Source organism: Peromyscus eremicus, chromosome 6 (genome assembly GCF_949786415.1).
Source record: "Peromyscus eremicus chromosome 6, PerEre_H2_v1, whole genome shotgun sequence".
Lineage (NCBI taxonomy): Eukaryota > Metazoa > Chordata > Mammalia > Rodentia > Cricetidae > Peromyscus > Peromyscus eremicus.
In genome coordinates, this window is record NC_081421.1 from 98452735 (window position 1) to 98466614 (window position 13880).

General features: G+C 37.2%; 1 protein-coding gene across 1 annotated transcript in view; it reads right to left on the reverse strand.

Annotated features, from left to right (window-relative positions):
- The window catches only part of Ank2 (ankyrin 2), a 218699-nt gene that overhangs the window by 163837 nt on the left and 40982 nt on the right, over positions 1-13880 (reverse strand). The gene's annotated exons all lie outside the window — the stretch shown is intronic.

Genomic DNA, 13880 nt, shown 5'->3' on the forward strand with positions numbered 1-13880 from the left:
GAGAAGAACAAGTCAGGCTTAGAAGCAGAGAAATGAATAGGAGACAGTGTGCTAATCATACTCAAACACAATCCAGAACAGACGCACGCTCATGTCTTCTCTACTTTTCTTTCTTTTTAAATTTGATTTATTTACTTTTTTGTGTTAACTGGAGTCTATTTCCATTCAGAGAGATGAATTTCCACAGATAGAGGTACAATGATAATTGCACATTAGGAACAAGGTTCAAAGAACTTCATATCAACAAGCTTGTACTTCTTTAGTTAGAAAGTACAAAAATATGGGGCTGGAGAGAGGTCTCTGTAGCAAAAGCACTTGCTGTGAAAGCATGAAGCTCTAAGTTCAGATCCCAGTACCTCTAGCTGGGTGTTGGGGCTGAGGACATGGTTCGGTGGTTAAGAGTAAGGCTGATCTTCCAAAGGGCCCAATTCAGTTCCTAGCGCCCACATCGCAGCTCACAACTGTCTGTAACTCCACTTCCAGGGTTTCCCATTTCCTCTTCTGGCCTCTGTGGACACGAGGCATACATATAGTGCACAGACATACACGCTGGCAAAACTGTATACAATATTAAAGTAATAACTAACAACATATTTTAAAAGCTACGTATTGCTACATATCATCTGAAAGCCAAGTACTCACAGAGAACAGGACAAGAAGATCCCTGAGCTACCTGGTGAATAGCATAGCACCTGTTTCAGTGAGAGACTGTCTCAAAGGAATAAGGCAGAGAGGGGTACAGCAAAACACCGAATGTCCTTCTTTGGCCTCTGCATATGCACAAGCATGTACAGTACACACAAATGTGGACATATGCCACACTCATACACATATGCACACATATACACATATATGTGTGTGTACACATATAAGTGTACACATATACAAAACATACACACACATACACATATAAGTGTTTTTCTAATGAGAAAATAAAGAGAATAATTCCTAATTATTTACTGTGTTAAAGTCAACACTCTGTCCAATATTGAAGATATGGTTTTTCAATAAATCTTATTATTAATAAATGATAGAAAATCCCTTTTACAAAGTGATTAAAGGCCAAAAGTCACCGGACTCTACAGTGATAGTATTATACTTAAAATAAATTTAGATCCCAAGAGCCTTTTCTTTAAAGAAAAAAAATTATCTTAGAATCTGTCATATCCAGCTTCCACCTACCTAAATTCCTAAAATCTAACTATGTACTACAGCACTGGGGGAAAAAAATTTACCTAATTTGACCTATAAATTCAATGTGATATTTGTTAAAGTACCAATGACATTTACACAAATCTTCTCCTAAAATTCAAGAAATCACAAAAGATCCAAAATAGCCAAAACTGACCTCAAAATATAGAACAGAGTTTGAGGAACCCAAATAGCATGGCGTGGACATAGAAAGACACATGGATTTACAGGATTAATAAGAGCCCAGGATTGAATCGATGCACTTACAGTCAGTTGATTTTTGACAAGAGTGTCAAGAGCACACATTTGGGAAAGATAAGCCTTTCAAGCAATAGAACCAAAAAGATTCAAAAATACAAAAGAGAGTGAGGCAAGTTCCAGGTATCTCACCAGTTACCAAAAACAACACAAAATGAATTGAATTATAAGACCTGAAACTATAAACCTATTAGGAAAAGTGTGAGGAAATGCTTCATGACTTTGGACTGGACAGGAGATTTTAGGATTAATCTCTCAAAAGTATAAGCAATAAAATCAAAAATAGAAGGTCACAAAAAAAACAAAACAGGAAACAACCAATCAAGTGAAAAAAAAGCTGAGAAAATGTTTGAAAAACACACATCTGAGAGAGGTGATTTCCAAATGCATGAAGAACTCAAAGAATTCAATAGTAAGACAAACAAGCATAAAAACTTGACAAAAATGAGCAAGACACTTAAATGGACAGTTCTCGAAAGCAGACATACAATGGGCAGCACATATGCGATAAAATTCTAACTATTAGAGAAATGTGGATCCAAACTATGGATATTAAAGTATTCCTATCAGAATAACCAATGCCCGTAGGAAGAAGACAAAAATGGCATGTCAGTAAAGATGTAGGGAAAAGTGAACCCTTACACTTTGTTGTGAGGGAGGAAAATCAGTGCAGCCAATATAGAAAATGGTATAGGGTCTTCAAAAAGATTAAGGACACAACTATTGAATAACTCAGCAGTGTCACTACTGAGGGTAACAAAGGAAATGAATCATTATGCTAGAAAGATCCCTGCACCTCTGTGCTCCGAACAACATCATTCACAGTATCTAAGAAGTAAGAATCTCTCAAGTGGTCATAGTGGAAGAATGGGTTTTAAAAAATGATACACAATAAAACATTATTCACCCATAAAAGTATAATGATCATTTGTGACATGAGCAAAACCGCAAAGAATTGTGTTAATGGAAATAAGCTAGGCACAGAAATATAAATGCCATGTCAGTCTCCTGTAGAATCTGAAGATTGACTTCATAGAAGTTGAATAGAATGCTGGTTACCAGGGGTTGGGGAGGGTGGAGAAGAGGGTAGGATGGAGACACACTGGCCAGTGGGTACAATGTGGAGTTAGAGAGAAGAAATAATTTCAAAATAGCCAAAAGAAAGAATTGTAAGCATTCTCAACAGAATAAACAGTCATTGTTGGGGTAATAGATAAGGTAATTACTGCTATCCATCATTACACAACTATACACATGTTGAAACTACTTCCTGCACCCCATAAATACGTACAATTATTGTGTGTCAATTAAAGATAAAATAAATTACCTAAAAAGAAGAAGAGTCATTTAAAATATCACTAAATATATTTGTGTATTAAACTGACAAAGTTTGGAAGTAAGCCTTATCAAACATACAAATATAACCAAATATAAACAAACACAACATGCTTTAAGGTAAAGATGTGTGGTCACTACACAAGAATCTGTGGTCGAGATATAAAATATGAGAGATGAATAAATAAATAAAATTATCCTAATGGGTTAATTAGGCTTTGTGCTTCACTAAAAATAAAATAACATCTGTTTTGTTTGTCCTTTCAAACAGACTCCAGGTATCTCCCTTAGTTTAACTTTGAGTAGCTGGTGAGATTAGGACCACATGGCTTTCATGGCTCTGGTGTACTCACTGACATCTAAAGAGGTAAGGGGATTTTGGAACCTGTGACCAGATTTTTATAAAATGTAACAAAGGAGCTGACGACATACTAAATATCCGAAATAGATGGGGTTTTCTGACCCACTGAGTTCACCCAGTATACCAAAGATGTCATTCATATTAATTGTTCATTAGTTACTCAACAAATTGGGGATTTTTTCACTCTTAGGACCACATTAAGGAAAGTGCTGCATTTTAAATTTGTTTTGCTCTTTTTATTCAGTGTCCACACTCTAGAATAAGAGATGTAAATAAGTACAATCTACTTCATAAATAGTGCTCCTATTCTGAGGACAATGGAGAGAAAGCAATGTTCCCATAGGCGGGGCTAGCATTAAAATGCAATTAAATACAATGATATGTAAGAGCTTTTCATTTCTCTAGTGTCATTTTCTGAATATTTTGCATAGCATTTCATTGTTTTTCTCAAATAATTTAATAAAGAATTTTATCAGGAATAATAACAACCCATGATCATTTACATAATGTAACTATTTTGAAAACTGGGCCAGTGTTATTTTTAATTGTGCAGTGTTGTATTTGTTGTAAAAGTGTAGGTGTTCATTTGCTTGTGCAGGTTCAAATGTATGTATGTGCATTGAGGCCAGAGATCGAAATCTGGTATATTTCCTAAGATGCTCTCCATCTTTGTGGGTTTTTTTTAAATTCTTTATTCATTTTACATATCTATCACAGTTCCCCCTCTCATTCCTCCTCCTGCTCCTCTGCTCCTCTCCCTTACTTCTCCCCCTATCCATTCCTCCAAAAGGGTAAGGCCTCCCACAGGAAGTCAGCAAAGTCTGGTACATTCATTTGAGGCAGGACCAGACTACTCCCTGCTGCATCAAGGCTGAGCAAGGCATCCCACCATAGGTAATGGGCTCCAAAAAGCCAGCTCATGCACCAGGGATAGATCCTGATCCCACTGCCAGGGGCTCCTCAAACAAACCAAGCTATACAACTGTCTCCCACATGCAGAGGACCTAGTTCGGTACCATGCAGCCTCCACAGCTGTCAGTGTAGAGTTCATGAGTTCCCAGGAGCTTGGTTCAGTTGTCTCTGTGGATTTCTCCATTATTATCTTGACCCCCCATCCCATCTTGCTCATATAAATCCCTCCTCACTCTCTTCAGCTAGACTTTCAGAGCTCAGCCTGGTGCTTGTTTGTGGATCTCTGCATCTGCTTCCATCAGTTACTGGATGAAGGCTCTATGATGACAGTTAGGGTACTCACTGATCTGATTACAGAGGAAAGCCAGTTCAGGCACCCTCTCCACTATTGCTAGTAGTCCTAACTGGAGTTTTTTGAGACAGGGTTTCTCACGCAACCTGAAGCTCTATCGACTCAGCTAGGCTTACTCACCAATGAGCTTTGGCTTCACCTGGGCTCCACATGCATACCTTTGCATTTAATAAATAAGTCATATTTAAATGAGTGTTTAAAAATTAAACATCTAGTTTCCCAATAATCAGGAGATGTCTAGATGCCCTAGCAACATATTTTTCAAACATAATACATTGAGATGATTATCAATATGCTCTGTTTAAAAGAGAAGGCTCAAGGAGTCGATAAGTGGGAAAGAACTTGCTCAGCGAATGTGACACAATTGGATACATAGCTGGGGGTGGGATCACATTTGAGTACATCTTTATTTGGAAATTGTCCCTTCTATCCTTTTGCTTAATTCTGACCTCTCACTCCACCCAAGGCTACATACAGAACCTGAGAGCTTGGAAGGACCTTTGACTTTATAAGCACTGTAAGGTGCCACCAATGTAACCCCAGGCCTGAGACACAGTCACTCTGATAAATACTGATGGATGAATGAATGAAAGACAGCATAAAGAGATTGTTTTGGTAAGGATTATTTTTTGTAAATATTGAAAACTGATGTATTTGAAGTAAAAAGATAATAGACATTATAGTGATAAGATTTTGTATGCCAGGGTTTTGTCTAAATAGGATTAGAGCTTTGGGGTTTGAAGATATTTTTTCCCGATGTTTTAGGTCTACTAATGAAACAAAGACTTGCTCTGCTAAAGACATCTCTTCTCTAAAGCATGAGGTCACATAATTCAGTAAGCCTCTTACTCGAGGCCAATGATTGGTGTATTAACTCACAAATCTCTCTGTGCGACTTTCTGTGATGCTCCACTCTGTGAACTTCTGTTGAAGACCAGAGAAATGAGGTATCACTTCACTTTGCTTGCTCTCCTGAAATTCTGTCTCTTTTGGTTTAAAAATAGGATCTTCAGACTAGAGAGATGGCCATGCAAGTATGAGATCCTTCATTCACAGCCTCAGCATCCATGTAAAAAGCTGAGTGTACCTGTAATCCACTGCTGGGGAGACATGGTGGACAAAGGAGGCTCCCCGGAGTTCATAGGCTAGTTAGCCTAGTGAAATCAAGGAGGTTCTATGATAGACCCAGTCTCAAAAAGTAAGGGGGACATCAACAAAGGAAGACAACTGATGTAGAACTGTGGCCTCCACACATATGTACATATACAACACAAGTGTGTGCGCACACACACACACACACACATACACACACACAAGATCTTTTTGGTAATCACTTGTACTGCACTAGAATTTTCCTTTTGATAACTTTAACTTTAATGTTTTCTTTAAAGAAAAACTTGATGCCTATCTTTATTACAGGTTAAAACAAATTTAAACTTTTTTTCTTTTGAAATTTTTATTTATTCTTCTGTCATGCAAAACATCCCAACTGCAGCTTCCCCTCCCTCTACCCTTTTTAAAATGGCATTACCAGCTGAGATCAAATGGGGGAGGATTTCTCACCACAAGTTCTTAAATTTTTAAACTATAGCAAATACATGCTAAAAAGCCCTTACACTGATCTCTTAGCATTGTAACTTTAACTAAAAATAGAATTAGTCAGAAACAGCATTTGTTCAATACATGTTGTCATAAACAGTGACTTAGCACATGACCATGACTTGGTAAGTTAAAGTGCCTGCCACCAAACTTGACAACCTGAATTTAATCACTGGGTTCTATGTGCTAGAAGAAGAGACGCCTGAGAACTGTCTTCTGACCTCCTCAGGTCTGCTGTGGCACACTTGTGCTTGTGTGCCTGTGCACACGCGCGCACGCGCACACACACACACACATAAATAATATAAGAAATGGCTACTTAATATTAATTGATTTAACTGTTTTATCTTGTGAAGATGAAGTAGCATCAAGGTTATCAGAGTGCACAGTGATAAATTCCACTTAATCATACAAATCAGTTAATTTATTGAGAATACATTCACCACTGTTATTTTGCTGGTAGGTCCTGTGGATCATTGTCCTGAAGATCAAACTTCCCACAGGCACCTTAATGACACTGTAGTGCATCATTGACACCTGGTAACACTGGCCACATTTCACAGGATTTTTCACTTTTGATAAATATGTTTCACATTGCTCAAGGACCAGGAAGGAGAGAGGCCCAGACTGGACAGCCTTCATGTTTGGGTGGAAACAAAAGACAAGCCCTAGAACTTTCCCAACAGGGGTTCATTCACATGTTTGAGGACTAATTGTTCTTTCCACATCAAAACATAAAATATCAGTTTCTGTGTTTATTAGAACGCTTAACACATGCTTATTGAGTTTGGCTGAAACAAAGAATTTTCTGGGACAATTTATTTGAAACATTCAAGATTCATTCCCCAGATATCAGTATAGACACATAGTGAGGTCATTAAAATGCTTTGCGTCTGGAACATGTTATCTCTATTCCCTGCAGAAAGGGCTTCACTGCATTATGGGATAACACTCACTTCACATTTGGTTTTTACATAAGGTGGATATGGACATCCATCTGAGCAACATTCATGGCTTTGTGTGCACAGCCCATGCTCTCAGTTAACTATTGCTCTGCTCTGAAATGAGAACAGAAGGCTCCCTGCTTCTTCTTACTGTCCTTTAATTGTGAAAGAGAAGCATAATTGAGTGTTTGTCTTTTATGCTAGTTACCAGGAAATGGAATAGATTCAACCTCTGTCTGAATTAAGGAACCAAATTTCCAACTCTTCCTACTTCTTCCTTTGTTTTGTGAGTTTCATTTTTAATGACACCATAATCACAATACCTGTGAGCATGCATATATACATACTGTAAGCATGCCAATAATTTATTGAGGACATTTTGTGTTCCTTTTTCATCTCAGCACAGCACTGTGCTAAGTGCTTTCACACTGATTTTGTTATGAGCCCTGCTCCCTAGAGTTGATGAGTAGAAAGTAATTATACTTTATCAATATGATGGTTCCTTTTAAACAGATACTAATGACTCAAGATGCTAACAAACTCTAGCTTTAAAAAAATCCTTAAATTTTTAATATAAAGAATTAAAAACAAATATTTAAGACATAAATCTAATACCACTTAAACTTGAAAATAGTGGGCTAAACAATGAGTTGATGCCATGAGTACACCAGTGTGTGTGTGTAGGGGGGAAGAGATACTGTACTGCAGCAAATCTGAAAGAAAATAGATGAATACACAATAAAAGGAATTTCCAAATAATGATTGAAAGCACCAGCTGTTACTGAGATCATAGGAAAGGGCTGGAAGTCTTTCTGTCTGTGTGTTTGAAAGGACAGAGTTTTTCATTTGTGTGCAACTATGAAGCTTTTCTCTATTTCCTTACTTTTATTTCCTTTTTTTTTTTAGATTATGGTTAATTTCAAAAGTATTAAGATGTTGCTGGGGTTAAAGCAAGGTTGTCGTCTGTCAGGACGCTCCTGCACACCAGCACTGTGGCTTTGGGCAGCTCACTGGCCTCTCCACCCTCTGACTGCAAAGTCTCTTGTCACATCTGAAACAATGACAATGGAAGCGTCTGACATAAGAGACGCTCTTCTGAACAACAGGATGATAAATATAAAAGTGTAAGGCCACCAGTTACAGGCTTCATATCCGTTGTTTTGGTAAGGGAAAGATGCAGGGGTTAGGGTCCCTTGAGGGGCCTGTTGATCCACACATTGCTGGACAAACGCTAGTTCCTTCATCCTCAAAGCTGGACCAGTCTTCACTGGACACTGTAGTGCCGCTTAGCCAGAAAATCAAAAGGAAAGTAACAGCTGGGCAGATGGCATGTGAGGTCACATTTCAGTGTCCATTTCCCACTTGCCTAAGGATAATAATATCATAATATTTACTTCAGTGATACACTTTTATGAAAATATTTCTTGACCGCCAAAAGACTAAACTTTTGCTGGACTTTGTAGTCAAATTAATGACAAGTTTTGAGATCAGTTATGACTATGTACTTCAACTGCTGTAGTCATCCTATTTAAGTTTAACCTGCCTTTAAGAAAACAATGTAATCAATGTTATTATGCCTTGGATTTCCTATGCAAACAGCTTTTATAACCCCAGTAGAGCTTTAAAAATTTAGATTATGTACTCTTCCATGCCTCTGATCCATTATAATGTATGTATGCATGTTGTGGTAATCATTTGCTGAAGGCAGCCAACATGACGAAAGCCATCTCAAAACAAATATCTACCGTAAATGTTGCATACAACGTGTGACTGTAGCTTAGTGACTTCTGTTCTCAGTGGTGAGTGCTATCCAGGGTCAGCTGGAGTCAGTAAAATAACTACTTGCCTTGTAAAGCTCTGTTAAAGACTTCTATAAAGAGTCCCTTTTCCCTTTCTCACAGCACGTTTTCTGTGGTGTTCAACAAACACAGAAGAAAGCCTTCGGTTAGGGAGGGGCATGGCAGATTCCAGACGTATAAATCAGGCAACAGGGACAGAGAGATCAGACAAGCAAAGCAGATAGACGGCAGATATGCCAGCAACCACAACTACAGACAGAAGGGAAGGGAGAGAGGAGAGAACTCGAACCCGGGCTTGCTCTTGTTTAAAGTAAGTCCAAGGAGAAGTTGCTTTATTTTCACTCTTTATGTAACATCAACACACTCTGGTGCCCTCCAAGGTTACCTTCAATGAGTAACTGAGGCAAATGACAACAAATAAGTTTTCCACACATAAACCAAAACATTGTTTTTATATAAATCATGCAAACCAAGCAGGCTACAAAATAATATTTCAAAAATAATCTGAGGCTGAGAATAATTAATTTTGATAATGGAATGTAAAAATGACATATCAACACATGTTCAAGACGTACTTATTTTACATACTTTATCTTAAAGATTTTTTTTAATGTTATGTGTATGTTTGTGTGTCTGACTATATGTGCACCACATGTGTGGGTGGCCCCAGAGGCTGGAAGAGAGCATCAGGTTCCCTGGAACTGGAGTTACAGGCAGTTGAGCGCTACCTGACATGGACACTGGGAACTGAGCATTTGTCCTCTAAAAGAGCTGCAAGTGTTCTTAACCACTGAGCCATCTCTTCTGCTGCTATATAATTTATTATACAAGAATACTCATATGAATGGTTAAGTGATATTCTAAATGTACAAAGAAAAAATGTTCTAAACACAAAGGCATTAAGAGATACTGTAGCATTAAATCCTAACAAGGGCAATAATAGTCCATTCTCAATTCCAATGGCCCGGTCCACCAAGCGAGAGAATAAGTGTTAGGATGCTGGAGTCAGGGAAACAGGATAGTCTTAATATTTGTGAGGAGAACTACAAGTTTAAATGTAAAAAATAAAAACAAGCAGACACTAGCATGGTGACTGATCAGTGTGCGTGAACCTAGTGGTGATATGGACGAGATTCCTGTTGAACATACACTTATAAGATTGTAACATGACTTGAACACACCACATCAAGGTGTAGATGCACTTCAGCAGTTACTTATTCACCTGTCAGTTTTACTGCGTCAAGTATAGATTTATTTCTAGCAACAGTTCGAGCATCTGTCAATCATATTGAACAGGCACAATGAAGCAGTGTTCTCAAGATAAATCTTTGATAATGGTTTCATGTATGTCAATGTTGATAAAGTAAAATGAACTGAGTTTTTGAAACCATCAATGAATATTCACCAAGGTCTTATTTTAAGTCATTGGGTTCTGCAGCCCTTTGATCACCAAGAGAGCTGTCAGTTTTGATACTACAGTTTTGGAATAATGCTATTTCTATATATCATTTAAAATGCCTAAATATACCTATACCAAGTAGTTAAATGATGAGAACATTCTGCTTCTCTGAAAAAGCCATGTGCACCCGATTCCTTTAAGGTGTCTCTATTTCTCTAATAAGCAATAACATTACAGTGTAAATTTTATCTATATTCTATCTTCATGGAGCTGTTGATTGTTTCAAAATGAACTAGTCTATTGCTTTTCTGTGTGTGTCAGAAATGTAACTAGCACTCAATGGCTCTGTAAAAAAATTATTACCATCTATTCTTCTTGAGGTTTCATCCACCATTTCATATAAGCATATAAAAGCAGTCCATAGAGAAAAAGCTCATGAAGTCAGGAAGAAAAGCAGTGAATGGGGCACAATGAAAACCCAATATCAAGCAAACTGCTGCCTACTTTTTAATAGAAGTTTGATGGGAGTTCTAAACAAGAAGACAATATAGCATAGCTTCTATCCCCTGGTAGCCTATAAATGTGGTGCTTAAGTAATAAAAATCAACTAACCACTACATAGACATCAATAATTTCATTTCCATATCTCTGGATAATCTACTTTGCTAATCCTACAGGCCCACTACTCTGACTTTTACATATCAGAAAAGCTCAACTAATTTATATAATTTCTTTAACTATAGTAAATATAAATTTTGGTGGGAAGCGATTAAAATATATGAGTTCAAGGGAAAGTTCAGAAGAAATGGTCACTTCTTTTCCTTTTTTGTTTTTTGAGGCAGGGTTTTTCTGTGTAGCCCTGACTGTCCTGGAACTCACTCTGTAAACAAGGATGGCCTCAAACTGAGAGATCTGCCTGCAGGACAATAATAGAGAAACTTGGCTCCCATGCTCCCCAAGTATGGGAATGGTACCTTATCTGTGATAAACAAGCTCTCTCAGAGCTGCAATGCTAGTTTCCATTATGATGAGTTGAGTTGGGCATTTCCTATTCCCAATTATGTTTACTAATAAAAGTATTTCTTTATATAAAGATTTATTTTTTTAAACTATTTGAATTCCAACTCTGGAAGTCTGGAATTCTGGAAGTTAGTGTATGAGAGAAGCCTGGTTCCATCAGTAGTCACCTACTCAATAATTCAGAGTTCTGATGCTTGACTCTGAAAATTTGAACTCACTTCATTTCTTTGATATTTTCACATAGTCTTACTCCTGTGGTTAAATTAATTTTATGAGAAATTAATTATCGATAGATTCTTTAGTGAATAACTTAGTAAGTGTTAAAGTAAGATATTCACATAAATCTCAAAGGAAAACTACTTTATCTACTTATAATTGCCATATTTTAAAGAGGTTTAACTATTTGACTTAAAGTGGACTCAGTATTTAAATAATAGCCAAAGCTTACTCTAGCTTTTTCCTATAATTAAGCATACAATTCTGTTAATTCATCTAATCTTGAAATTAAACCCATAAGATATGAACTAACTGGTGACTGGTGGTGAGAAAGTACACTCAGCCTGCCCCTCCCTGGTGTAATCCTATTCTACTCCATAGAACTCCGCTTTCCCTCATTCCTATTTGAAATTCTAATTAGTAAGAAATAGCTCAGACTCTGAAAATTATTTCCTAAGCTTTTAGAATTACATGGCTCAAATGTGTCAGTGTGATAAAAAAGAATATTAAAGTGGATTACAGAATTCTGTGGTATCAAATGAATACTAAACTTAGCTGGTTTTCATTTAAAAGTAAAAATGAAAGGATGGTGTTATAGTGGCTGATCGCTTAGGTTTCTTACAGTAATAAAGTACTATGGTTCAAAGGTCAGATGGTAATCAATGACAACATGCTTCTCCACTTTTTTTTAAATTTTATAAACTACGTTATTTGAAAAACTTGCAAATAAAGACACCACACACCAAATCTAACCAGTCCCAAAGTCTATACAACTCAAGGATCATACAAGCAGAGCAAGCATTCAGAATGGAAGCTGTAGAGCTTCACTTAAATTTTATGCATTCACTGTTGAATATATTGTATTCACTTGTTCTACACCAAAAATGAAAAAGCCATGACAGAATTGATACTAGAAAACAATTAGCTATTTATCTTCCTTCACAACTCATGTCCATGACCAGCATTTGATCCTTCCTCATTCCCTAACATTTAGCCTTTCTTGGTCTTTTGTCTACATGTTCCATTGCACCTTTTTATAGACATAATCCATTAAACAACCTCTCATATTTGTGTCATTAACTTTTAATATATCGAGCGAAGTATTTAAAAGGAGGGAGTTAAAAACCTGAATTTTCTCTCTGTAAGAGAATTTTTCACAGTTGAAAATAACAGACCGTGTATCTGCCTAGACCCTTCCTATTGGTAGGAAGTTTTACCACATACAGCAGAATGACAAGATGTCTGGAAATGAGTATATTTATTAAAAATATTTTTAGCAAAATTTAGAGGCAAGTGTATTAGCATTTGTCCGGAATCTGTACATCAGTAATTCTAGAATGAGTGCAGTATCTGTTCTCAACCACCACAGCCGGGATTTGTTCTCCCAAGTGAAAGTGAGTATAACACTAGGGGTTATATGTCATGCATTAGAGGCCTGACCATCCTTCCTTTAAAGTAGAGCAGTATGTTGTGAACAATTTGTACTGTGTATAGTACAGTAATGAGTATATAGTTGGCATGTAATAAGTCAATAGCATTTGATATCAAAAGGTATTATTGATTCCCACTCCATAGCTATCTAATTTACTACTCAGAATGAGTTAAGCAATTGGTCCAATATCCAATGTTCACTCAATCATGTATTTACTGAATATTAATTGGACACATATCATGCATAAATTCCTAGGTCATTTAGCAGTATATTGCATACTAACAGTAACTTCTTTAGTTTATTAGTCATTGTGACCTGATTCATGTAAGTCAGTGCTAGCCTCTCCCCACAAGTTTCACTTTACCCATATTTGTATTGGTATATTCCAGAACTTATCTTCATCAATTTCTTGATCTTCCTGTATTGCTAAGGCTTCCTGTTCCCATTGTGAGGCACTTATATTCTTTTCTGCATATTTCCAAAATTTTAATAGTGGGGGCTGAAGAGATGGCTCAGTGATTAAGAACACTGCTCTCCCAGAGGATCCCAGTTTGATTCTTAAAATCTACATGGTGGCTCACAACCATTTGTAGCTCCTGTTCCATGGGATCCAATACCTTCTTCTGCCCTTACAGGCACCAGCCATGTACATGGTACACAAATATATGCAGGCAAACACTCAGACACATAAGATAAAAAATAATAACAATAAAAATGAAATATAAAATTTTAGCAGTGGTGAAATTTGTTAATAAGATTCTAACGCCTTTTGTATAAACATGAAAGTCTCACTAAAAGTACAACTGTTTGAAAAAGCAAAAGAGCCAGGTGGTGGTGGCAGATACTTTTAATCCCAGCACTCAGGAGGCTCTCTGAGTTCAAGGCCAGCCTGGTCTACAGAGGGAGATCCAGGACAGGCACCAAAACTACACAGAGAAACCCTGTCTTGAAAAAAAGAAAGAAAGAGAGAGAGAGAGAGAGAGAGAGAGAGAGGGAGGGAGGGAGGGAGGGAGGGAGGGAGGGAGGGAGGAAGGAAGGAAGGAAGGAAGGAAGGAAGGAAGG